The 27,979-nt window shown below is 45.4% G+C and overlaps 1 protein-coding gene across 5 annotated transcripts in view; it reads left to right on the forward strand.

The window, feature by feature from the left end:
- Nucleotides 1–312: 312 nt before the first annotated feature.
- PALS2 (protein associated with LIN7 2, MAGUK p55 family member) overlaps nt 313–27,979 on the forward strand; it is a 128,820-nt gene continuing 101,153 nt past the window's right edge. For 2 of the 5 annotated variants that reach the window (XM_005290868.5, XM_024106787.3), the window contains exon 1: nt 313–590. The gene's annotated coding sequence lies outside the window, so the exon portion shown is untranslated. The remainder of the gene's footprint in view (nt 591–27,979) is intronic. The other 3 variants (XM_042861518.2, XM_024106785.3, XM_042861513.2) reach the window with 3 other exon arrangements.

A 27,979-nucleotide genomic window follows, 5' to 3' on the forward strand; every position in this document is an offset into this window, starting at 1 on the left:
GCCCAATTAAGGGCGTGACCCTGCTGACACCCCGCCCCAGAACCAAGCCGCCCATACTCGGGCCAAACACCACCTGCAGCTAATGGACATAACGCACCATCTGTCCTTCCCTTAAGGGGCCAAGGCCTGCAGCCCCAATGCATGGGACGCTCCTTCAACCAGAGCCCGGCTCCCTACTGCGAAGCGATCAGGCCTGTGAGCCGCCTCGGGCGCACTAACAGGAGGAGGCGGCCGGCGCGCGCACGCTCCCACGTGGGCTCCGAAGAGTTAAAGGGGCGGGGCCTGGGGAAAGGAGGGGGCGCGCTCGCGCTCACTGGCTGGAGCAGCTGTTGGGCGCTCGGCAGAAGCGCAACCGCTGCCCCTGGTAGCGCTCACGCGCCATAGTGGCTGCGGCCGCGCGCGTTGTGAGGGAGGACGGGGAGTCTGTGCTGGAGCACGAGCGGCGGTGGCGGCCGGCCGGCGGGCGGGCAGGAGCCGCCTCGGCTTTCTGGGCACTCCCCCCTCACCCGACTAGCCGAGCCGGAGTTTGTAGATGGGGCAGAGCTGTGCCCGCTGAGGAGGAGCCGGGGAGAGGGAGCCGGGGCCAGCCGGTGAGTGCCCCCCCCCCACGCGGAGGGGTCGGTGCGGGTTGTTGGACGGGGCTCCTCTCCAGGCAGTGGGGGGAGGGGGCCTGTTGCTATTCTGGTTTCTCTGCGGAGACCCCTCCGCCCCGCTCCTCTCCCCTGCCGGGCGCAGCCGGCGGGAGGCTGTAACGAGTGGGGCCGGCTGGCCTCGGCGTTGCGAGGAGGCTCCTTTGCCTCCGGGGGTCGAGCCACCCCGTGTGTGAGCCGCTCGCACGCAGGCCCGCCCCGAGCCACATACCTGCGGGGGAGCATGGCAGCGCTTTGAGGGAGAGAGGGTTTGATTTTGCCCCCTAGGTGGGGATTGATCACTCGCCGCTGCTGTGCCCCCAGCGATTCTCTGGCCGCTCCGGATTAGCGCTCCCTCCCCAGCCCCCATTCTCTGGTCTCCTGGAGATTATCTGTTCCCGTCCTCCCTCCCCGAGGGGATTATTCTCCCTATCGCTACCTCCCTTCTCCCCCCGCGCTGCCCCTCCCAGGGATTATCTCCCCTCCCTGCGGGGAATTGCCTCCCTTCCCCTCGCTGCAGTCCGCATTGAGATGGGGGAAAGAGGGCTGGTTTTGATCGGGGAGGAGGGTGGGTTGTAATTGCCACAGGTCTGCCCCCTTACTAGGTTTTGTACTGGTACTACAGGCTGATGGAAGTACGCGGTGTGTGGGGGAGGAGGGGAAGTAGGGGGATACATGGTAGAGTTAGGGCTGCAGTGTGTGTACTAAATGCAGGAGGAAATATCCAGCTTCACCAAAGCATTAATGCTCTTGCTGTTGTTGCTGGCGAGAGAGAAGAAGCCAGCTGTCTGGCATTATGCTTTATATATGCACACATGCACTTTCTTGTTGGGTTCTGGAGTCTGCTTTTCAATCATTTATTTTTGGACAGTGTCTCTAGAGAAAATACCTAGCCTCCAGTTCATAACCCTCCCCCCCCCCCCCATCAAATACAGTAGTAAGGTGTAATTAAAACATGAAGAAGAAGCTACATGGATGACATTGCTGTTGTGCAGGGTGAGCTCTGAACTGAATGCTTTAAAAAAACAAAAAGAGAAACAGTTGATTGATGAGTTGGGAAGGGGGCAAACATCTTGCACTGGGACCCTGGTGTATGTGTATGGACTAGTTAGTGACACTAATTGAGGGGAAAACAAGTTTGCTTAATGAAGTAGCGATAAGGGTGACCCTTTATGTATTGCTTCCACTTGGGTCAGACCAGTCATCTCTTCTTTATCTCCAGTTGCTATACATGGGATCATTGGATTGGAACTGCAGAATTTCCTATGAGCTCTGCAGCTCAGGGCCCAGGATTACATCCATTAAACTTCCCTTGACTTGGCTCTGGGAGGAGGAGGGGCCAAGGGAAATTGGAGAGAGGCTGGGTGGCTATAAATAGACATCTAGAGGAGGCTTTGAACAAATCTTGGTGTGTTACTTATGAACACACAGTGTCTGTTAAACTGGTTGGTTGTCAGTAGTGTCATAATGTTTCCTTTTATTCCTGCTATGGTGGTTGGCTTTTAACACTCCTAAATGTTCTTAGATTAGCCAATATTTGTCGCCAGATACTGTTTAGAAATGCCATAGAGAAACTTTACATTTTTAAAATAAAATGTTGATTAATTGGTATCTGGTTTATATTTTGAAAATAATCTTAAAAGGCTCTTAAGAAAAGACCAAACTGATGACATACAAGAATGTTGAATACAGAGGCTGTCTCTCTGCCTTCCTATCTGCTTGAGCCTGGGTATTGCACCACATAAAGTGAGATCACGCATTGCTTAGAGATGTCTGCAGTGTCAAGGCACAATGTCATGAATAAGGCTGGAGTGTCTGTATTGGCTTTGGATTTCCGTGGCTCTGTTGTAGAGGAGACTCTCCAACTTTTGTAACATTTTATTTTCAAACACTCCACCAATATCTTCTTTAACGTATTGAGCCTTCAACTCTTTTGAATTCAGTGTGCTTCCATAGGCTGCAGATCCTACAGATCACTGCTGTTTCAGTTTATCTTGTCAAGAAAAACGTAACACAAAGGTTATTGCCAATTAGACCATAGCAGCTCCTTCGGAGTTGTATTTGTTCTGTTGCTATATTTGTGGACTAACTGTGCATACCAAAAATTTCTGAAATGATTTAAAAGCTGTTGCAGAATATGTGCAGTAGATCATTTTCTAAAGAAAATTACAATTTTTTTGCCAACAGCAGAAGCAATTAATTTAAATAATGGACTAATCACCAGAACCTTTTCAATAAAAAATGTAAATTACCAAAGTATGCAAGTATCAAACTGTTGGTGAGGATGTGGAAAGGATGAACCTTTAAAGAAAGATGACTTTTCCAAGAAGTTTTGGATTTAAAAAATTGCCCTTGGACTAACTCTATATCTAGTGGTTTGGAACAGAACTTGGGTGAGTTTGAAATGTGCAAAAATCTAGACAGCATCATTTATTCTTGAATGCCAAGACTAATTATAATAACCCCTCCCCCCAAATAATGGTCCAGAGTGAAACTTGCCCATATAATGATCTGAACCTGCAAAGTTTATAAGCATCTTCCAGTTCTGTTAGCAGCATGGGACAGTCAATATTCAACTGAGATTATGTCCCCATTGTGCTAGCCTCTGTACAAATTCAGAGTAAGACCATTCCTCGCCTAAAGCTGGCAACATAAATAGGGTAGCTGTAGAGTGGGAGGGTATACAGGGATGCAGAGAGATGACTTGGCCAAGGTCCTACAGCAAGAAAGTGGTAGAGCTGGGTATAGAACCAAGGTCTGACCTGTTCAGTTCCCTGGATCCCATTGCCTCTCTATACAGGCTTGCTCATTTAAAATAAATAAAAATCTATATACAAGTCTCTACTCCTACAGGCAGAGAAGTGAGTTTCTTTAATAGTTGTCAGTGGTACCTATGTAACCTTAACACTTTTTTAATTGTTGCAATAGTAGTTGGAATGTACATGGTGCTGTACCTATATATAGGAAGAAACAATCTATGCCCCAAAGGGCTTGCATCCTATGGACTAAATGGGAGAGGGATGCAAGATGCAAGCAAGTGGGTGAGGTGATTAGTACTAGTGTGTTCCATTTCTGCCACAATATAGAACAAGTCAGTTTCTTGTTTTTTACTTAAAATACATAGTTTCTAAGGAAGGGATTTGAAAGAGGAAAAGGCAGTGGCCAAGCAACTGGTTCAGGAAGGTCATTCTATGCATAGGGGAGGCCATGGAAGAGAGTGTCAAATGAGGTATCAAGATTGGCATCAAGAGTTGAAGAGTGTTTGATATATTAAAGAATAAAGTTGTCCGAATAGGGAATGGCATAGTTACATAACCTTGAAGGTGGGAAGTTTAAATTTGTGGTTGGGAAGGAAAGCTAGTGGAGGGATTCAAAGGATATGTATACACAGCTGCTGAGTGTACTTCCCAGCATGGGTAGACACTTGTACTAGCTGCACTGGAGCTAGCACATTAAAAATAGCAGTGTGGCCATGGTGGGATGGGTGGCAGATCAGATTAGCTGCCCAAGTATGATTCTGTCTGACTCCCTGGATAGCTATTTGGGCAGTTACCCTGTGGTGCCATGGCCATACTGTTAGATGCTAGCTCAAGCAGAACTAGCACATGTATATCTACCCCTCCTGTGAATTACACCTTCTGGTTGTTGTGAAGACATAACCAAAATGAGGAAAGAAGGCCTGGTTAGATGAGATAGTAAGGTGACCTTAGCAGCTGTCTTCTGTGAATTGGGAAAGCAGGTGATGCTGGGTGTTGGGGTCGAGACGGCAGAACATGTTGAGGGTGTCTTGGATGAGTCTTAGTTCTATGGGTAGAACAAAAAAGCTGGGTTTCTAGAAATGTTTGGGCGGGGGGGGGGAGGAGAGGGAGAAACAGCAGGATTTGGATACAAACTATACGGGGGGGAGGGTAGAGTGAAATGACCACATGATCAAGATTTTGTGTGACAGGGAGGCTGATGGTAGTGTCAGCTGTGATGGAGCATAGGAATAGTGTGGGGGTTGGTAGTGATGGTTTCAGGGAGCTGGGCTGACATACAGGTGTGGATGGAGGAGACAAGACAGCAATAGATGCATAATAAGTTTTATCTTGCTGTAAAATCCTAAATGGAGGCAAGGCATTTATAGTGTTAACCCATTGTAAATTAGGTGAGGTGAACATTGCATCCATGCCCATGGTTGACTTCACCTAATCACAGTAAATTTAAAACTACAGTTCCTTGTTCCCACTATGTTTTTACAGCAGAATAGTTGATGAGCATTAGCTGTTCTGAGGTAACAAACTTCTTTTTGTTGCTAAAGACAGTCTTAGTTGTTAGAGATGGTGGCTGAAGCTGATGACAGCAGAAGGAAGGATATATGAGGGGGGGGGGAGGGAGGGAGGTGAGAAACAAGGGGGCCAAGAATAAGACTGTAACAACTCTTTAAAAAAGACATACTGCTTTTATAGCATAAGTACTTGTAAAGTACTTTCACAGGCCATATGAAATAATCCAAAATGGTATTGGTAAAAATAGAATTTGTTCCTATAATTTAAGATGGAAGGAGTTCAGAAAGCCCTCCCTTCTATTTAGTCCATGTTTAATTACTTTCAAGGTCTTGCTGATTAAAGAACATGACTAAAATGTGAGGGGTGCTGCTAATATGAAATATAAACATTTCTAGAATTACTGCTGATTTTAATGTCTGTCTCCTTAAATTCTGTTTGAAGTGACATCAAAAGAAAAATTCATTTGAATTAAGTCAACACTTGATGTATAAAACTATCAAGGTATGTCTTATTAAAGTAAGAGCTTTAGGTATTTTAACTTTACTCTTCTGACTCTCACTTCTTCATTTTACAGCCTTTTTTTAACAGCAGGAACAGTATAAGAGTCCTATATCCTTGCTGGCTGATTGTCTCTTTTCCATAAGTTTGTAGGGCTTAGTTTAGCTTTGACTTTTCAGTCTTTTGCATCTTGCACTGACCTGTCAGTTTCTGCTTTTGCTAGCTACAGAATCTCGAAGGATCAAATCTTGCTTTAGCTTTTTCTGCTAAATTCACCTATCCAGTAGCTGGAGACAAGCAGTTGATCTCAAACCTTTGCTTTTTGATTCTTAGCATTTTTGCCAAAGTATTGGTAGAATGCTGCTGATCACGAAACAGATGAAGGTACACTTTTATTAATGTGTGCTAGATTGAGAAAAATCACTGATAAAAAACGTATTTCCTTGCATTCTACCTCTTCATCAAGATAGCATGAGCATGCTGGTGTGCTGCCCAAGAAGAGTGATTGCAGTCAATTCATTGGTTTATAATTTGTCCTTTTATGGCTATATTGCCACCTCGTGGTCAAATGTGCTTAGCAGAAAATCTAAAGTGCAACCTGAGACTCGAAGTGCAAGGTGCAGGAAAATGTATTGAGTAGAATGAGAAGGTTTTTTAATGGCAAAACTATCTAGAAAGGGAGGGGAATTAAGACTAAATTCTATACAATTATCAGGGAGATGGAACTCTCTTGTATAGCATCTGCTGTCCATTGGGAAAATAAAAGTAGGAGGGGTGGGGAATGGAAAAATTAGTAGTTCTAACTGCCTTATTGCTGATACACTATTGTTAGATCTCCAGAAAAAATTGAATGCAATTATGACACCATTCCAGTGTAAACAAAGGTCTGCAGGTATTCATTCTTTATCACACCAGCAGGATTCCACGCATAGGAAGAGCTTCCTAGGCAAACTTTTAACTTGTCTTAAAGAGACACTGACATAAATTGTTTGAGACTAACTTTTAGAAAAATAGTTACTGGTAAATCAACCTTTAGCTTCTTTACTTAAACTTAATTCAAATGACACATAATTTTCCTGATCTGTTAATGTTTACAAAGGTCTTTTCAGCGAGAAAAACTAAGTACTTGTATAGCAGAAACGATGAAGCAGACTATGAAGAAGCTGCAATCAAAATGATCAAATAGAAAAACTAGAGAAATGCTTCCTAGCAACTCTAGGTTACGGTAATCTTGGCTGTTGTAACTAGGTACAATGCTACACAGAAATGACGTAAATCTCTTGTGTTCATAATATTTCATACTAGCAGTCTTTGCATTTTTGCCATGGTCGTTGAAATGCAGGAGGAACTATTGTGGTTATCAACGCTTGAAAAGGATCTTGCTCACTCATTAGTGGAGAGGATTGGGGGAGGCTACTACTAAAGTTTCTAGTCCTTCTGGCTGCAAAAACTACTATAGTGTGGTCTTCCTAACTCTGCAGATAGGTAGTTTCGTGGCTTCCTGCTTACTATAGTTTTGCGAAGTTACAGCAGAATAGGATGAACAATATTCACTCTGGTCAAGTCATTTTTGACAAGGCTTTTAAACTTCCCTCAGCACTGTAGTATTTGAGCACTTCCACAAAGTCATTTCTACACTACAGGTGCTGCAGTAGCACAGCTATGACTCCACTGCTGTGCTTTTGTAACACTGTAGTGTAGACACTTTCTACAATGATGGAAGGGGTTTTTCCATCTCTGTAGGTGATCAGTTTCTCTGAGTGGCAGTAGCTAGATCCACAGAAGAATTTTTCCATCAACCTAGCTGCATCTACATGGGGATTAAGTCAGCATAGATACAGTGCTCTGGGGTGTGAATTTTTCACATCCCTGAGTGCCATAGCTGTTGACTTAACTTTTAAGTGTAGACCAGGCCTAAAGGATGTGACTAGACTTTGTCATGTGAGCCCTTCTCTAAGGGGAAAACTGACATTGCTTTCAGTATATCGCATAGCAGACCAAAAATAGAGAAGCACAGTGACTTTTTTTAAATTTTCAAGTGGGAAGTTTGTGATATTTAAGGTGATTGTTAGCTGCTGTGAGTTTATTCCACAGCCTTAGAAATTTGTGCCTGGTCCACAGATGAGTTTTAACATTCAAGTGATTCATTGTGCTTGAGGAATAGAATTCTGTTTCATGGTCCTAATTCTGGAGCCTCTGGCAACCTTTTAGGTATCTGGGATCCAGTTTACTGAGTGCCTTGAAAATGAAGAAAATTTTGAATTTGACTTGCTGTTCTGTAGGAAGCTAGATAGAGAGCAGAAGACCATCTGATGTGATGGGCTTATGGTAGCCTTTGGTGATTAGACAATGCAGCCCATTTGGAGTTTCCTAAGGACTTATGGCAATACTCTAGTCATCTTGACTATAATTATTAAGAACCCTGTGGGCAAGAGGGATCACGCAGGTTTAGGACCCTACAAAATTCACAGTACATTTTGATAAATTTCCTGGTCATAGGATTTAATCTTAAATGTTTTCAGATATTTAAATATGAAATTTTATGGTGTTATAACTGGGGATCCTGATCCAAAAAAGGGCGTGTGTGTGGGGGGGAGGTCACAAGTCTATGGGTGGTGGTGGGGGTCACAGTATTGCCACCCTTACGTCTGTGCTGCTATCAAAGATGGGCAGTAATGCCTTCAGAGAGTGGTGGCTACTGACTGGGAGCCCAGCTCTGAAGGCAGCACACCACTGACAGCAGTGCAGAAGTGAGGATGGCATGGCATGGTATTGCCACCTTTCTGTGCTGCCCCAAGAGGTGGGTCTGACCTGGCCCCAGGAGGGGTCTGTGCAGGTAAGAGGAAGGCCTGTACCACCACAGCCCTGCCGGGACTAGCAGCTGAACCCTGGCGCATGGTAGGATGCCCCAGCTCTGTTCCTCCCCAGCATCCGGGTTAAAGGGTAGAGGTGTGTGTGTGTGTGTGTGTGTGTGTGTGTGGTGACCATGGCACCTTGGGCAGTCATCCACCCATAAGGCCAGCCCTGCTTTCCCCCAAAAGTGACAAACCCTCACCCCCCCATGCCATGGCACCCTCCCTTCTGCACTGCTGGTAGTGGCGGTGATGCCTTCAGAGCTGGGTGCCTGGCCAGCAGCCACTGTTCTCTGGCCCCCCAGCTCTGAAGGCAGTGCAGAAGTAAGGCTGGCAATACTGCGACTACCCTACAATAGCCAGATTTCATTGTCTGTGGCATGTTTTTCATGGCCGTGAATTTGGTAGGGCCCTACTCATGTTGCTGCTTCTTGGATTAGGAGGAAATGTATGAGCTGCAGCCAGGACAGGCTGTGGAGGGCCCAGAAAAGGAGTTTGTATGACGGAGTAAAATAGAGAACTCTGGAAGATTTCCTTTAGGAGCCCTGTGATGTCTAATTCCATATAACAAAAAATATTTTCTTCCTCTTCTCCCATCCCTTTCCACCAATGAAAGATGCAGAGTCCAGGGACACAGTACCCTAGTGGAAATCCCAGCTACTGGAATGGGAGAGAGGCTGAGTATTGCCTTTGGACTTCATGGGGAGGGTGTTGCTGGTGTGGGGGCATGTCTGGCTAATAGGGTTCTCAAATTTTTTCATGCCCTGTATATCAGTATTATAAAGGGTTCTTTTTAGAACAGTGTGGGCAAACTGCGGGCTGAATCCAGCCCCTCAGGGCTTTGGATCTGGCCTGTGGGATTGCCATCCCCATGGCGCCGCGGGCCCCGTGCTGCTCTGGGAAGTGGCCGGGACCATGTCCCTGCGGCCCCTGAGGGAGGGGAGACAAAGGGCTCAATGAGCTGCCCTCGCCTGTGGGTACCTCCCCGAAGCTCCCATTGGCCAGGAACGGGAACCGCGGCCAGTGGGAGCTTTGGGGGAGGTATCCACAGGCAAGGGCAGCGCATGGAGCTGTCTGCCCTCCCTCCCCAGGGGCTGCAGGGATGTGGTGCTGGCCGCTTCCTGGAGTGGCGTGGGGCCCGGGCAGGCTCCCTGCCTGTCTGCCCTGGCCCCCATGTGCGCTGCTGCTGCCACCCCAGAGCCGCTCCAGGTAAGCGACGTGGGGCTGGAACCCTCCTGCACTGTGCATCCTAACCCCCTGCCCTGAGCCCCCTGCCTGCACCCAACCCCCTGCCCTGAGCCCCGCTACACCTCACACCCCTCCTGCCCCCCAACCTCCTGCCCTGAGCCCCCTCCTGCACTCCACACCCCTCCCTGTACCACAGCTCTCAGCCCCCTCCTGCACCCCAACCCCCTTCCCTGAGCCCCCTCGTACACCCTGCACCCCTCCTCTGCCCCAGCCCCTTGCCCTGAGCCCCTTCCTGCACACCACACCCCCTCCCTCAGCCCAACCCCCTGCCCTGCATGCAATTTCCCTAACCAGATGTGGGCCTCGGGCCAGAAAGTTTGCCCACCCCTGTTTTAGAAGCAGAACATTCTTACAAAACAAATTTAGCTAGAGTACTCCCTCTAGTGGTTGAGTTGTGGTATCTAGATTGAGAAGTAGTCCTGGGAGAGGTTGTAGTTGGTGTGGATGCTATGTGAAGCTATATAGATGCCTGAACTTTTTAGTGTATAGTTCCTTGGTTGTATAACTTTTTTTAAAAAAAGTTATCTATTGTAGTGTTTTTAAGGGTAGCCTACTACATTTTTACAAAAATAAATCTCAAAATAGAGAGGGGTTCAGAAAATGTCATGTAATAAGTGGGCTTGGAAATTTAACTTGCCTACTTATCCAGCAGTTCTCTCTCTCTGCCAAGCAGGGGAGCTAGTGCTACCAAATCATGCTGAATCTATAGCTATCATCCACTTACACAAAACATGTATGTTTATTAGCTCTGACTGTGAAGAGAACTTTCTGAGGCTGAAGTCAATACATTGCTTTCTTAAGTCTCCACAGTGTTCTGAGTAGCAAGCGAGTTTTCCCCCTTCTGCATCTTAGGAAACCTATGAGCAGCAGCAGAAGCAATGAAGTTGTTGATCTGGGAACTTAAAGGAGTCAATGCATTGAGACTAATAGGTGTATGTGTGTGGAGTGAGGTGCTCAAATCAGAAGCTGGGCTAGGGTGTGTAGAATAGACCCTATATCGCCAGCAGTCATGAAGCTCTGGAGTTGGAGGTAGAACAGAGAATGTCTTTCCAGCAGTTGGTGGGGATGGACGGCTTCAAACTAATCACACACCTACCTAAGCAGAGGCTTATAGAAAAAAATTGAGCCCTTCAACAGTTACTGAATCTTGGCAGAAATCCAACACCTCTAATCTTCCCAGACCCAGTCTATATTTGTGATTGATATAGTTGTGATGGTAAAAGTTCCTACCGTAGATGCAGTTATGCTGGCAAAAACTGCTTTTGGCAGTTTAGCTTCCTGCCAAAGCACTCCTTAGTGTAGACCGAGTTACTATGGTACTATGGGATATAATGAGAACCAATTCAAGGTTGTTGGTGGCATTTGTGGAGCAGCTGCAGATGGTGTAATGCTGCTTCTGGGTCTGAGAAATGAGCACTGACTGGTGGGATGGTGAGCAGTGGCTGCAGAATTTTCTTGGATCTGTATGCCAAACTTTCCCCAATCCTCCAGCAGAGGGACATGAAAATGGGAGCACCACTGACAGTGGAAAAGAGAGTGGCGATTTCACTGTGAAAACTTGCAATGCTGGATTGCTACCGTCAGTGGCAAATCACTATGGGGGCTGTTGCCATGCAAGTGTGAAGGCCCATTAATTGCCCCATGTTACACAGGACTGAGAGACTCCGCAATGTGCAGGACATAGTGGGTGAATTTGGAGCAGTGGGATTCCTGAACTGTGGGAGAGCAATAGATGGCACTCGCATCCTTATTTTGGCACTAGACCTTGCCACAGAACACAAAGGGCTACTCTTTCTATGGTTATGCAAGCATTGATGAATCACTGGGGATGCTTCACCAACATCAGTGTTGGCTGGTCAGGGAAGGTACATGACGCTTGCATCTTTTAAGAACACAGGACTGTTCAGAAAGATACAAGCCAGAGTTTCTTTCCCGGCTAGTGGATTATCATTGGGAATACTGAAATGCCAATAATGATCCTGTGGGACCCAGCCCACCCATTGCTCCCCAGGCTCATGAAGCCATACACTGGCCATCTCGACAGCACCAAGGAGAGAATCCACTACCAGCTCAGCAGGTTCAGAATGACAGTTGAATGTGCTTTTGGTCATTTGAAGGGTTGCTGGTGTTGTTTGTTCACAAAATTGTATCTCAGTGGGGGAGAAAAGTCCCAAAGGTTATAACTCCTTGCTGCGTCCTGCATAATATCTTGGGGGGGAGGGCAGAGGTGAAGTGGCTGTCTGCAGAGTTTGAACAGTCAGACATAAGGGCTATTAGAAGAGCTCAGTGTGGAGCTCAGGGAGGCTTTGGAAGAGCATTTTAATAGTGAGCCACAGTAATGTGTTGTGGTGTACTATATTCTACTTGACCCTGCTGTTTTGGGGCTGGCTAGAAATTGTGGTGCTCTTGGTGTATATCTGTGAATAGAATACTGTCAATGAATCTATTAATTTTGCAGTACTTGCTGTACATTTGATGATTACTGTCACTGATCCTACGAATTGTCACCCTGTACAGCAACTAGTAAAGTGGGTGCTTTCAGAACTGCTAGGCACTCTGCAGCATATGTTGTGAACTAATAAAGATGAATTATTTTCCAAATAGAATTTTATTCAGTAACAAAACCAGTGCCAAGAAAAATCTGCAATTTAAAAGCAAATACATTAAACCTAATACATTAGTGGAACAGTCCTTAAGGGGACCGAACATTCATGTCCATTTTACCTGCACATAGAGCAATCATGGCTTTCACAGATCAGTCTGTGAAGCTGTGGTTGTCCTTAATAGCCTTCAGTGTGGAGTGGTAGTGGTAGGAATGTCATAGAATGAGATGTCCCTGATGTCACGTGGAATGTTGAGGGGGTATGTAGGGAGGTGCTGTAATGGAGTTCTCCATGGAGAACTCAAAAGGGAGGTGAACCAGTGAGTGTTAACCCTGTAGGTCCACAAGTCATCAGCATTTGTGTTTGCTGTTGGAGAACCCCCATTGTGGTCTGGTGCATTTCCCTCTCCTTTTCCTGCAGGGACTCCAGAGCCTTTCTCCTTTTCTTTCTTTCTTTCACCAGGCTGTCTGCAGTGTTCACCCACGAGGCCCTTTGCCCATGACCTGAAGCAACACTGACTTACAGGATCTCATTGAACTTGTCATCTCGAGTGCTCTTTTCTCCTCCTTATCTGGCTCAGGTGTTCTGTGGGCGTTAAGGGGGAACCCCTCGAGGCCGCAGCTGCAGTTAAAACAGTATAGTCACAACAGAAATCAAAAGTTAAGATTCAGAACTTCCTTCCCTTGCTCCTGTAAAGTTTTAAACAAGACATGCTATTGAAATTTCTGCTTTGAGAGGCTTATGCACGGCACCACTCTCAGCACAAGCCATGGTGAGTATGGTCTGCCTAGGAGTAAGGGAAATGAGGAGAGAATTGCTCGGTTGTATGAAAGTATGCAAATAGGGCAATGGCACTGAATACTGGAACCATTTTCCATAGATGGTGGCGATTTTAGCTGATATCTCACTCCTGAGGGAACAAAGGCACAGAGAGGAAAGCTGTTGTTGGTATCCTGAAGCTGCCTGCCCCTGTATGCTGCTAGCTTGTATACTGCAATGGTGCCTACTGAAGTTATCACTGACTGGTGTGGGAAAGTGTCCTGCATCAGAGGAAGAAGCAAGGCTGCCATCCCTAGAAACCTTCAGGAGAGGATTGCAGAGTACCTCCATGAAAGTTTCATCAGGATCTTTCAGGTGGATCCAAGGAACATTGTTGTGTATATAATAAACTATTCCACATAGCCCTGCTTGCTTAATTCTACAGGAGAATGAAAAGCAGATGATGATGCTATCTCTCTTGGTTGTACCACTGCCTCTTGTATGGATAAACTAATAAATTGATAGCTGTGCCCTGTTAAGTTGGGGACACCATCAGTACATCTTTGTAATGTGAAATAGTTTCACATTTACCTGGGGTACCTTCCTCTTTATTGGGCTCATCTGCCAGAGCTGACTGAACTGTGGTGGAGTCTCAAACAGGTCCTGACTCACAGCATAGCTGGACCACCTGGTTGCATGTTTCCCATCCTCTTCCTCCAACTTGTCTTTGCTGTTGAAGCTAGGGGCTTGTGTCTTGGATCTATTGGAGGTATCCATGGTGGTGTGTGGGGTGGTTGTGGGATATCTGCCAAGTATGGCATGCAACTCTTTGTAAAAGCGACAGGTCTTCAGCTCAGCACTGGATCAACTGTTGGCCTTCTAATGTGCCTGGCACAGTTCCTTCACTATCACATGGCACTGTTACTGGTCCCTGTTGTACCATTTTCCTGCATTTCTTCCCCCCCCCCACCCCACCCCATTCAATCCGCTCATAGATGTTGATGTTTCTATGGCTGGTCTCTAGCTGTGCTTGCACAACCTCTTCTCCCCACATGCACAGGAAATCCAGTATCTCCTGTCTACTCCAAGCAGGAGCACATCTGGAGTGTGTAGCCAGCATGCTCAGCTGAGCAGTTGTGCACAACAATGGGAAGCTGCTAGGTGTGCTCACAAGGCTGTACAATCAGGAAAAGGCATTTCAAAAGCTTTAAGGGGGGGAGGGGGAGGAAGCGTCTTGTTACCCAACGGCAGTGGAGGTCACAGTTATGACCAGAGTGGTCAGTATTGACCATTGAGGGACAGCTACTGGATGCCTGTTAAGGTTGACAAAAGTAATGCAGTGTCTATAGTCATGCTTCTATGACCTCAGTATATCGACCATAGCTCAATGCCGCTTGGGAAGGTAGTGTTACTGGGTTGCTGTAACAGGGCATTTACATCGGTGGGAGACAAATTTAAATGTAGATATATGCACAACTATGTTGATGCAAGGTGGCTTACATTGACCTAACTTTGTAGTATAACCCAGGCCCAAGACTGACAGCACAAGCTACTTAAATAATTTAATTAGAATAGACTGACTTCTCATGCTTCCTCAACAGTGTGTGTAAATACTGTTTAAGTAAATAGAAACTCCAGTCTCATGGGAAGTTCAAAAGCTGTTTGTTCCAAACTTATCAATCTTTCGTCCATTCAGCACTTTGATTTAGACTGATTTTTAATGCATGTCCGAGAGAGACTGCAGGTGCGTGTACTTCCAGGACTTAAGCTTTGGAGCTGCAGTCGAACACTCCTGTCTGTCCCAGCTAACTATGACCAAATAGATCATCTGTAATGAATGGCTCCCTGTGGTGATGCACTGAGTTAGCAGTTTTACTAATAAAAGTGTCAGAGTATTGGAATTATATTATTTTGTCTCATTTACAAGGACCAAGATGTCTATTAGGAGAAAAAAGAACTCTTACAAAATGTTCTCAGTGACGTATTCATCTAAAAAGTCAAAAACGTCTTCTATACGTGGGATAAAGGGGGATTTAAGATTTAAAGGCATGTGTTTTTTTTGGATCAAGTTTGTTGAAATAACATTGGAGTTTGTGCAAGGGAATACTGTACTATTGACTAAATTGCACAACTCCTTTTTGGAGTCTCTAGCTTCCTGTTCTTGGAGGTTTTAAGCAACTCATGATACCTCTTGGGTCTCCCACTTTCTTGCATAACACATACAGGATGGCTTCACCCTTTGTGTGTTGTGCAGGTGAATGGTCATAGTTTAGATTATGCAGTTGTAGCCTCGTTTGTTTCTGGATATTAGTGGGTGAGAATCTTTTATTGATCCGACTTCTATTGGTGAGGGAGACGAGCTTTTAAGCTTACATAGAGCTTAGTTTAAATTAAAAGGCTATTCCTTGCTGCTTACAATCAAACATGCATAGCTGTCCAAACTTTCTAGGATGTTTCACAATAGGCCAGGGGTCGGCAACGTTCGGCACGTGGCTTGCCAGGCTAAGCACCCTGGCGGGCCGGGCCAGTTTTATTTACCTGCTGATGCGGCAGGTTCGGCCGATCGCGGCCCCCACTGGCCGCGGTTCGCCGTCCTGGGCCAATGGGGGCAGCAAGAAGCGGGGCGGGCGAGCAATGTGCTGGCCGCGGCTTCTCGCCGCCCCCATTGGCCCAGGACGGTGAACCGCGGCCAGTGGGGGCCGCGATCGGCTGAACCTGCCGCCTCAGCAGGTAAATAAAACTGGCCCGGCCCGCCAGGGAGCTTACCCTGGCGAGCTGCGTGCCAAACGTTGCCGACCCCTGCAATAGGCTCTTGTTTTATAATTACTATGCAAAACCAACTGACTCCTAAATCTTTATCTTGCTAGCCATGTAGGGAAGACTAAGAGCCAAAGTTTAACCCTCATTTGTTCATGTATGGCTTATCATAAAGACATGCAATTAAAAAAAGTATCCAAATTTACAGAAAAGAAAATGCAGTATTTCAGGTCAGTGATAGAAAGCTGTTTGAATCTTCTACCGGTTTGCTGAGACTGTCAGTTGTGATCATCTTTACTTGTAGGTGCCCAGTAGGGATGGGATTGAGACCAGACTCTCTTCATATGCTTCAGTAAGTGAGTTGAAGTTCATGCATATGCTCTTTATTTTGACAAATGCTTAGTCTCTCTTAAGCTACTTCTGAGATCCTGCAGTTCTTTGAAACTAGTGAGAGCTCTGCATTTGGGACTGTAGGATAGATAGTTTAGTCTAGTTACAAACTGTGGGATGAAGTACTATTGCAAGAAGTTGTAATATAATTTTTCACTTATTGGTTTAAATGTACATCTGAAAGTTACATGGAAACTAGATTACACTCAATATTTAATTATGTCTGTCAACTAGTGTTTCCTAAGGCTGTCTACGCTTCAGAGTTTTGTAGACAAAAGTTATTTTGACAACCAAAAAGCACTATAGTATCACTATTGCATGTTTGCACTATGCTCCCTCTGTCGGCGGAGTGCGTCCACACTTCGTGCCATCGACAGTGAGAGCAATGCACTGTGGGTACCTATCCCACAGAGATACTCGCTACATTATGCCGCTATGACTTGTGGATTGGCGGAGTGGATCACAGTACATCATGGGTGTGCGCTCAACGTCCCATGATGCATTGTTTTCTGTCCCAGCATTCCATGGTCTTCCAGCATCGGTTTGCATGTTTTTCTTGTTCACTGTTCGCCGGCCATCTTTGTGTGAAAGGATAGATCCTGCCCTGCTCTCCAATGCTCTGCTGTCATTAACACATCATGAATGGCAGTGCAGTTAATCATAAAGTGCCTAACTGAACAGCATTCTGACTTGCTCGATGACATGGATAGGAGCGACATGTGATTACTTTTGGCACAGAGCAGCTGCACACAGTGGACCATTGCTTTTGGGCTCAGGAAACTAGCACTGAGTGGTGGGATCGCATTGTTATACAGGTCTGGGATGACTAGCAGTGGCTGCAGAACTTTCAGATGTGGAAAGCCACCTTCCTGGAACAGTGTGTGGCGCTTGCTCCAGCACTCTGGTGCAAGAACACCAAAATAAGAACTGCCTTGTCGGTGGAGAAGTGCGTGACGATAGCCGTGCAGAAGCTGGTGACTCCAGACTGCTACCAGTTGTCACCAATCATTTTGGAGTCAGGAAGTGGACTGTTGGGGCTGCATTAACACACATGTTCAGGGCCATTAATCGGATCCTGCTGCGAAGGACCATGACTCTTGGCAATGTACGTGAAATAGTGGATGGCTTTGCAGAAATGGGTTTCCTTGACTGCGGAGTGGTGATAGCTGGTGCGCACACCCCAATTTTTGGCACCGGACCACCTTGTAACAGAATACATCAATAAAAAGGGGTATTTCTCCATGGTGTTGCAGGTGCTTGTGGATCACTGCGGGCATTTCACTGACATAAACGCTGGATGGTCCGGGAAGGTACATAGTGCATGTATTTTCAGGAACGCTGGCCTGTACAGGAAAGCTGCAGACAGGGACTTTCCGGACCAGATGATTCCAGTGGTTTAAAATGTTTAAAATGCCCATAGTGATCCTGGGAGACCAGCGTATCCCTGACTCCCATTGTTCATGAAGCCATATACAGGAAACCTGGATAGCAGTAAGGAGTGCTTCAACAATAAGCTGAGTAGGTGCAGGATGACCGTGGAATGTGAGTTTGGCAGATTAAAGGTGTGCTGGCAATGCCTTTATGGCAGGTTAGACCTCACTAAGGAGAATATTTCAATGGTCATAGCTACCTGCTGTACGTTGCATAATATTTGTTAAGCTAAGGATAAAAGGCTTCTTCGGGGGTGGACTGCTGAGGCATGCCAGCTGGAAACTGATTTTGAGCAGCCTGATATCAGGCTATTAGAGGGGCACAAAAGGGACCAGTTCAAATCAGAAGTGTTGAGGCAACACTTTGAGAATGAGAACCAATAATGTATATTTTTATGCTGCAAACTACAATGCTTCATTAAATCAGATTTTCCTAGGAAGCACTTGAGGAGATTCGTGGTCTAGGATTTCAGTAAGCAAAGGATTAAACTGCCTGTGTATGTCTTGCTGCCGCCTGCTATCTCAATTTGTAGGGCATAAATAAAGGTATCTCTTGTATTTTGTTTTTATTAAACAATCAATACACACACACCCTTGGTGGGAAAAGAAGAGACCAGGGAAGGGCAGACCGTCAGCGCTGTGCATAGGTCCAGCTATCATTTTGAAAGCTGGCCCAGGGGGTGGAGTGAGTTTGGGGGTAGTATGGTCTATGGTGGGGACAGGCTATAGGGATAATGGAGTGGAGAGTACTCTTATAAAACTTGTGGATGACACCAAGCTAGGAGGGGTCTCCACGTCAGAGGACAGGATTAGAATCAAAATAACCTTGACAAAATTGGTGAATTGGTGTAAAATGAAAGGTGAAATTCATTAAGGGCAACTGCAGAGTACTTAGTTAATGAATTTGATTTTTCCTGCCTAATACAAAATGGGGAATAACTGGCTAGGCAGTAGTTCTGAAAAGAATCTGGGGGTTATAGTAGATCACGCACTGAATGAGCCAACAGTGGGATGTAGTTGTGAAAAAGGCTAATATTATTCTGGGGTGTAGTAACAGGAGTGTCACAGTAAAAGATGGGAAGAAATGGTCTTGCTTCACTCAGCACTGGTGGGGCCTCAGCTGGAGTACTGTGTCCAGTTCTGGGTGCCACACTTTAGGAAAGATGCGGACGAACTAGAAAACTCTGAGGAAAGGCTTAAAAAATTGGGTATGTTTAATGGTGAGAAAAGATGACTGAAGGGGAACCTGGTAGGTCTTCAGATCTGCTAGGACCATTATAAAGAGGCTGGTGATCAAGAAGAACTCTGTAAGCCAGAAAGCTTGTCTCTCTCCAACAGAAGTTGGTCCGATAAAAGATATTACCTCATATCCTGGGACCAACACAGCTGCAACAACCGTGCAAATGAATTGTTCTGCATATCCCCTGAAGATAGGAAGCACTGGAATAGGCTTCCAAAAGAGGTTGTGGAATCACCACAAACCAGGTTAGACACCTACGTATCAAGGATGGTACACGTATACTTCATCCTGCCCCAACATAGGGGGCTGGACTCGATGACCTCTTGAGGTCCTGTCCATCCCTATATTTCTGATTATACAATTTGTTCCCCTTGATTACTGCAATGTTGAGCAAAGGCAGACAAAAGGTGAAGAAGTGAAGTCTAGGCCAAGGCTTTTAGTTTCAGTTCTATTGTCATCTTCCAAGGTTTCATTTCAAGAGTACAGTATGTTAATGGATGTTGATTTTTGCTTGTTAAATGCAAGGTCAGTGGCTAATACAATTAAACTGTGATTCAAAGGTGGAGGCCTTAATTTTGGTTGACTCCACCCCTATAGATGGTAGAGGGAGATATACCAGTTATAATCTGTAGGTTTATCTGTTTTCCCCTTGGCTGTTGAAGGCCAATAGGGAGTGTAAAATGCCTGCTTATCTAAAGATGCATATTCCTGCGTCTTGGCTCCTTTGGAACTCCTCTTGCCTTTAAGGTGTCTTCTTTTTTTTTTAATTATTATTTATAAGGGCAGCTTATAGGTAGAAGTAGTAAGTAGAATAGAGCACAAGTCAAGCCCCCCTACTGACCATGATTAATTATCCCCTTCAGAAATAGCCAGTTCTTCCTTGTGCAAAACTGGCACAGAAGCTTCTTGCTGGACTGTATTGACCATTGTTCCAGTGCTTCAGTTGATCTTAACATGGGCTATCCTTTCTCTTTGGGATTCTAATAACACTAAGTTTGAGACCTTTGGCTTGGGCACTAGACATACTTCAATTTTTTTTTTTCCCTTTAAGTGCTCCCAACCCTTCTTATCTAAAAATTTCTATGGCATTTTCATTAGTTTTGGTGTTTGGGTGCCAATAATGTTCATGCTTCATTGATGACAGTGTCTAGGCACTCTGGTTCCACAAGTTTTAGAAGCTTTAGAGTTTGGTGCCTATGTCAATGCTTGAAACTGCTTGTACCTACTGGTATGGTGCTCCTCTCAATGCCCTGTACTCATTTTTCTCTTCTGCATGACCCCTGTGTTTCAGGTATGACATCCATTGCCCAGAGGTGTATTCTGTGGAGCCTGCAATTCTTGCATAGCACACTTGTCCAATCCCTGTCATGAGCACCCCATGATGCCAGGATTTGTAGGAAATAATCATCTGCTTCAGATTGGAGTAATAACATCTGTTCCCCCATTAAGAGCTGTCCTCATCCAATTTCTAGCCTCAGAATTGGGGACAGACTGGACATAGCTTTGTAGGAACAAATTTCAGAAACCAGGCTTGTTTTCATATTCCCATTTCACCATCCCACAATTCCCTAACTCCACATATGGATGGCAGCCTTTTTCAACTCCATTCATTACTGATTCATCCAGCAAGTCCTCCTTCAAGGTGGCTTCTAGGATCATAGTTGTATTCATATTTTCTTTTCCTGGACGATTATGTGGATTGGTGCACTGCATAGAGTAATAGCAGAAATAAACAGTGATAGGCTGTCTGGAGCATCTTGGGTTCAATGTTTACTTTGTTTGCCCACATGCTTTTTCTGTGTCTGTCATCGATCTGGAATACTATCTGGTACAAGGTCTTATCTCAAAAGAATGTTAACAGAAGATGAAGGCTGCTATAAGGAAAGACAAATGGTACCACAAACAAAATGTATGTAGTCTATTGGGAATGGTTTGTCACATGGACTGATGTGTTTCAGTCAACCAGAGTTCATATCTGTCATGTAATCCTCTCCACATCTCGTGCTCTCATACTTATTGGCAAAAGTCAAGATCCCATTGTCTCATCTCTGCTCCTTCAACAGGTGGATTCAGAAAATCTGACTTTGGGGGGGGAAGTAATTCTCCATTGGTGAACCAGGCAGAGTGATCACTATGACAGGTACACAGCTGGGGATAATCAAGTGTAGACTTGGCAAGCTGGTCAATTGACTGGTCAAATGACCTATTATTGGACCCCCATCATTAAATATTCCAGCAGGAATGTTCTGATGTAGGCAACAGTTTACCTCAGGTTGCATCATGGGACCATCTGTTAGCAAACCTGTTTAAATGTCTTGATCACTCACTTTACTACATGCCACCTGTTGTGGGGGAAAAGGGTGAACTAACTTAAAGTTGGCTAAAATCTTCTAGCACAAATATTGTATGTATATTTTTATTTGTATACCAGGCCATCAGGATATGTGGTAGTTTACAAAGTGCATTAAACAAGTTAAAGGCATGATCCCTGCCTCAAACTGCCTACAGTTTAAATGGACTAGAGAAACATCCAGAACTTAACTCAGAAGGGACTGGGGGAGAGAGATGAGGGTTCAGATATTAAATTTCCTCTTTCAACACAGAGAAAAGATGCACAGCCATTAAACCTCTTCCTTAACAAACAAAAGTGTCATAGCTATAAATCCCCCCTCAAAACCTCCTCCACTCTCAACAAAACAAACACCACATAATAAATGCCTATGTAGATAAGAGGAGAGGAAGGAGTGAGATTTATCAAAAATCTCCTTAATGTCCCACCATTTTGCATACCTATTTATCTCAAGCCAAACCTGCAGACAATATGAAAAGTTGTGTTCTAATGAAGGGTGTGAGACATCACATCTCAGAGGCCCCTCCCTTCCTGCTCTGTTCCTCTTCCTCTTGATGTGCAGCTGCTTGAGTCCATTGTGTTAGCTTTGGGGAGGAAGGGCTGCCTGCCCTGCACCCCTTCCATGTGATCTGGGAGTCTGAAAGGGTCCTGGGAGGGAGAGTGCAGCTTTTGATTGAGTGACTGGGATCTTTTGGAACAGATCGCTTCCCGGCTCTTTGAGCTCTGGTCAAGTGAAAAATTCTCTAAGTTAGATGAATGGCTACTGGTTAGCTGAAATAAGATACTTCATAATCTATATAGCATTCCAGAAAGTGTGACAGTAATAAGTGACATAACAAATTATGCAGAGTCAGGGAAAGCCAAAATCATTTGTATGAAAACCTTTTATTAGAGATGAACATGGAAAAACTGTTAAAGCTAAGTGCAGGTTCTCTTCTTCTGGGTGTGTGATATATGTAGATAGAATGGAGAAACGCTTGTTAAATTCTTCAGATACGTCCAACTGCTGTCAAACAGCAGGAAAACTGGTCTTCATCAGAATTTTTTTCCCCTGTGCATTATCCTTCATCTTTGGCAGCATCACCACAGAGCACGAAGCCTTTTGATGAAGGAAGTGGTATGAGTGGCAATGAGAGTGAAGCTAATTCTATTTCTTTATTTTCTAAAAAGAATTTTTCTACTCATCTGTTTCAGCATTGAAACTTGTACACCTGGAAAGTCTTCAGTTGTTCATCAAATTAGTGTTTAAGAGGTTTTTGGATTGAATGTCCCATGACCATAAAAATGAACTTGATGCTAGAGGTATTTAATTATTTATGCCAGCAATACACCATTTCATATAGTTTAATTGTTATAGGCTAGAATTTTTTTCATAAATTACATCCAATTTACAAAGTACCAAGTCGGAAACAGCTTGCAGGAAGTCTTCTGAATGCCAAAGCAGACAGTGTGAGAAGAAGTTGGTGTTTTTGCACAGACTCCTCACATCTCTCCCAGTGTCTGATGGATAGAGCAATATTCACAGTGAGTGTGTCATCAACTTAATAGCAACTCCACAACCAGTATTTCATTCATTCCGTTGGACAACTGAGTGTCATCACATAGTCCAATATATTGGTGACCAGTTTAAAAATATAGTCAATGGACTGGGTCCATGAAGGCTATTTTGGTTGTGACCAATAACGTGGCTAATCTGAAAGCTGCTTGGGCTTCAATAAATGAGTATCCACACCTCTTTTTTAATGTGCTGCCTATGATAGTTTTCACTGGTGATGTGATGAGAAAGTTGCCAGTGCTTTTCACTTTTGCCACATGTTGGATATCTGACCAGTTTTTCAAAAATTGTTACTAGCAGCCATTTTTAGTGCCAATTTCATCCGCACTGAGAGCCTTGTCATACTTGAAGCATCTTCTATTAAATGTCTCCAAAGATCTTCGGATATGCAAGAAAGCTCTTCAGTCAGCTGCTGTTGAAGAAGGGGCTGCCAGTTGGTGCCCCTATGTAATCAGCACTGGCATTCTTGATGACTGTCTTTTGGAGGCAAAACTCAATTCACTTAACTACTTGAACCTATAGCTCAATCCATTCAGAATATGGAACGTTTTATAGTTCTGCATTATGCAGTGGTGGTGTAGCTATGTTACTCCCAGGATATTAGTGGGTGGGTGAGGTAATACCTTTTTATTGGACCAACTTCGATTGGTGCGAGACATGCTTTCAAGCTACCCAGAGCCCTTCCTCAGGTCTGGGAAAAGTACTCAGTGTCACAGCTAAATAAAAATGATTCTCCCAGCCCGTGTTTCCTCAAATTTTTCACACACGGGTGGGATGAATTTTGTTATGTGCACCAATATGGAGGTGATGTGTCACATCACCTTCATATTGGTGCACACAACAAAATTCATGTGGTGGGTGTGGGGCTGAGGGGTTCAGTCTGTGTGGGGGGGGGGCTCAGGGCTGGGGCAGAGGGTTGGGGTGCATGGGTGTGTGGGGGTGGGACTACCCCAGCCATGGCAGATCCAGGGCTGAGTTGGGGCCTGGGGAGGGGTGCCCCTATAGACACTGACTCTGTGGGTGCTCTGAGGCTGGACCACTCACAGAGAAAAATTAGCGGGTGCTGTACTGGGAGCCAAGCTTCCCCTAACCACAGTGCCTCTCACCTGCCCCACTGACTAACTCCTCCTGCCCACTCTGAACAGTTGTTTTGCAGCATATAGGAAGCTTTGGGAGGGAGGGGTAGGAGCGGAGATGGGGTGTACTCGGGGGAAGGGCGGTGGACCTTATCAAGGGGGGGGGGAATCAAGCACCTCTCGACTAGAGGGGAAGTCGCCCCCATGCGCGCCACGGCAGGTTGGGGCCAGGGGAAGGACGGAGCATGTCTGGAGTTGGGTTTGGGCTGAGGAAGGAGCAGCCCTCCCCTGCCCATGGCAGGTCCCAGCTGGGCGGGTTCCCTGAGCACCTGTGCGCTGCTAAATAGACTGCTGTGCTGCCATGCAGCTTATAGGGAGCTTTGTTTATAAGTGGCTGGGAGCTAACACAAGAGGTTCTAGCCCAGGGTGGAAAAACTGTGGCCCAGGGATCACATCCGGCCTGCCAAACATTTTAATCCAGCCCTCCTGCTCCTGTCTTGGAGCAGGGTCGGGGGCTTGCTCCGCCTGGCTCCTGGAAGCAATGGCACGTCCGTCCCGCCCCCCCCCCCCCCCTCTGGCTCCTACGCATAGGGGCTGCCCCCCGCTCCAATCACTGCCTGTGCAGCTCCCATTGGCCAGCAAACAGGGCAGTACGCTGAGCCGCCTGGCCGCGCCTCCGTGTAGGAACTAGATGGGGGACATGCTGCTGCTTTTGGGAGCTGCTTGAGGTAAGTGCCACCCAGAGCCTGCACCCTTGGCCTCCTCCTGCGCCCCAACCCCTTTCCCCTGCCACGATCCCCCTCCGAACCTCTGTTCCATCCTCCTGCACCCCAGAACCTGTACCCCCGCCTCATCCCCCCCATCTGCACTCCAAACTCCTGCCCAGCCTGAAGCCCCTTCCTGCAGCCTGAACTCCTCATTTCTGGTCCTACCCCAGAGCCCTCACCCCTTCCCACACCCCAACCCCCAATTTCATGAGCATTCATGGCCCACCATACAATTTCCATATCCAAATATGGCTCTTGGGCCAAAAAGTTTGTCCACCCCGCTCTCGCCAATTCCTCTCCAATTCCCCAGACTTGAACCCCAGAACTGTACCGTCTTACACTGGTCAGGCTTCTGACCAGGGCAAGTTCATTACCCAGTTTGCCCCTCTCTTGTGGAGAGGACGTACGCTAGCCTTTACAAACTGAGCTGAGATTGCCCGAGCACTTCAGCTAAAGCACACTCTTTTTTAGGTAAAATATAAAACAGGTTTATTAAGTACAGAAAGATAGATTTTAAGTGATTATAAGTAGCAACAGTAAAGTTCAAAGCTGGTTACCTAAAATAAAATAGATTATAGAACTCGGATTACAAAACTATATTGGATTTGATGCAAGCAGTGTCTCACCCTGGCAGATGGTCTAGTTCAATACACAGGCTGGGATTGTCCTCGAGCCTGGGACCACCCTGCCCCAGTTCAAAATCTGTCTTTCAGATGTGCTTCCAGGTGTTGAGTTGTGGGGGAAGTGAGGCCCGGTCATGACATCACTTGCCTTCTTTATAGGTTTCTTTCCAGCTTGCTGGAAAGATCTATGCTTATGACATGGAGGTTCACCCCCATTGGTCAATCATTCTCCATTGTCTGTGTGCTCTCTCTGAGAAGTCTTCTGGGATAGCTGTTGGGAAAGTAGATTCCCTTTAATGGCCATCAGCACGTCTGACTACTCCGTTGTTGTACCTGAGAAGCTGGTTACGGATGTTCCCAACCTCACAACATATTTCAGTAACACACACATACAATGATAGCACATACAATCCAAGTGGACATTAGTATTCAACAGATCAAGATGTTAAAATGATACCTCACAAGGCATACTTTGTACAAAACATAAAATTATATTACAGAGGTGAATATGGGGGTTCCAGGGTGCTGCTTGGAGGTACAGAGTGCCTCCTGTAGTCATAGGTCAAAAGGGGGGAATAGTTGTTTAGATTGTTGTATCAAGCCAAAATCCAGTATCAGCTAGATATTAAAAAATCATGGTTTTAATACAAAGTTATGAATTTAAGTTCCCAGGCTCATCTTTTGAAAGAGTTTATGCAAGTTTTCTTTCAGGATGAAGACTGATAGATCAGATATTGAGTGATCACTTTCTGAAAAATGTTCACCCATAGGTGAAGTGTTTTTATCTATCATTTTTCTGTCTGAGTTCATTTGAGTGCATAGTAGCTGTCTGGTTTCACCCACATAATTGTTCTTGGGGAATTTTTTTTGTACTTTGACTACAGGAGTGTTAACGGGCCATTTCACCTTGAGTGGTTGTGACGTTCCACTGGTGCTATCTGGACCGGCGATCTACTAGGTCACTCCAATCCTTGACTCTGGGAGCCAGCCTTACCCTGCTCTGCTGTGAGAACCCCCACTCGTGGGCTGTTCACGCACAGCCTCTGGCATGTAAACTGCTCCTTGGATTGTGCAACTGAATGACACTAGCCAATATCTCTGGTCCCAGACACAATCCTAGCAACCTCTGTCTTGCAGTGTCCAGTTATGCCCGCTGAATACTGCAAGCTTATATGAATTTGTCAGTTTAACAAAGAAATTGATATTCACCAGCCTTGTTATCCCAGGAGGAGTCTCTGACACCCTTGAAACCAAATGCACTGCTTCAGGTAGAATAAACAAACACATTTATTAACTATAAAAGATAGATTTTAAGTGATTAGAAGTCAAAGCACAAGAAGTTGGATTTGGTCAAATGAAACAAAAGCAAAACACCCACGAAAGCTTATGCCCAAATAAATTTGTTAGTCTCGAAGGTGGCACAAGGACTCCTTTGTTCTTACAAACTTAGATGCCCTTCAGCCAGGCTCTCCCCTCTGATCAGTGCTTCAGTTGCTTGGTGGTGATGTCTGTAAATGGAGGTGGAAGAGACAGGAAGAGCATGGAAAACATCTCTTTTTATCATGTTCTTTCTTGCCTTGTGGCTTTGGCTCCCCTTCAGAGTCAGGTGAGCATTACCTCAGCGCAGTCCCAAACTGACCAAAGGAAGGGGAGGTGACTACTTGAGAGTCCAACAGATTCTTTGTTGTTGCCTAGGCCAGTGTCCTTTGTTCCTGTGAGGCTGGGCTGGGTTTGTCCCAGGCATGCCCTGATGGATGTGAACTGCCCTTTTGCTCTTGTAGAGTTTTTGCTTGGGCTTGCTTTAAGCCAAGAGGGCACATTCTCAGCCTCATAACTATATACATGAAATTACAACCTATAACAATGATTACCATAACAACAATGCTCAGTGCAACATGAGCCTTCCAAAGACACCCGACATGATAAACTTTGCATTAGATGCCACACGATCATTTTATAAGGATGAACATGGGGTGTAGGGTGTTCCCACGAGGTACAGAATGCTACAGTGGTCCCTTAGAATATGTGCTAACTACTTATGCTAAACTATCTTTTAGACCTTGTATTTAGCTGGGGCAGTCGGAGTATCTCTTCCAGACATGAGGAAGAGCTCTGAGTAGCTTGAATTCTTGTCTATCACCAACAGAAGTTGGTCCATTAAGGGCATGTTTATATGTACAGCGCTGCAGCAGCGCAGTTGTACTGATGCAGCTGCTGTGGCATTGCAGCATGACCAGTGAAGACACACTATGCTTTTTTAGAACTCCATTTCATTGCATTTAGCATTTTTCGTAGTTAAAGTAACTCAGTGAACTAACATGATTTTTGTAATTAGGCATAAGTATTTAAGGTTTCTCGTTTTTTTGTTTTGTTTTTCTAAAAATTAGTGTCAAATATTTGGCTATTTTTTACCAATGTTTGACACACATTGACCAGTTATTTTTGGACCAGTCAAATGCCCAACCCAAATCAAGGGGAGGTGCATGTTCGGGGAGAGAGGGTGAATCATTCAGGTTCAGATTTAATCCACGTAACAAGTACCAAAAAAAGCACACCATTAATTGGTTCAGACATAGTTATTCATTCTTAAACCATCGTTCCTTCTCTGGCTAACACACAGGGCAAGTCTAGACTATGAAATTAAGTCAACTGAAGTTACATTGATGTACAGCTGCTGCAGTAATTAAATAGCTTTTGCATGTCCCCATTATGCTCTTTGTGTTGGCAGTGTGCATCGATGCAGAAAGCAGTGCGCTATGGGTAGCTATCCCACTGTGCAACTTGCCACCATCTAGCGCAGCGTGTTTTGGTAAGGGTTTGCAAGTATCATGGGGTGAAACAAGTTGTGTAGGGGTGACTGGGAACATGGCTTCAACGTCCCATAATGTAGTTTTCTCCATCCCATAATTTTATCTGCATCCCATAATGTTTCAT

This window comes from Chrysemys picta, chromosome 2 (genome assembly GCF_011386835.1).
Source record: "Chrysemys picta bellii isolate R12L10 chromosome 2, ASM1138683v2, whole genome shotgun sequence".
Classification (NCBI taxonomy): Eukaryota; Metazoa; Chordata; order Testudines; family Emydidae; genus Chrysemys; species Chrysemys picta.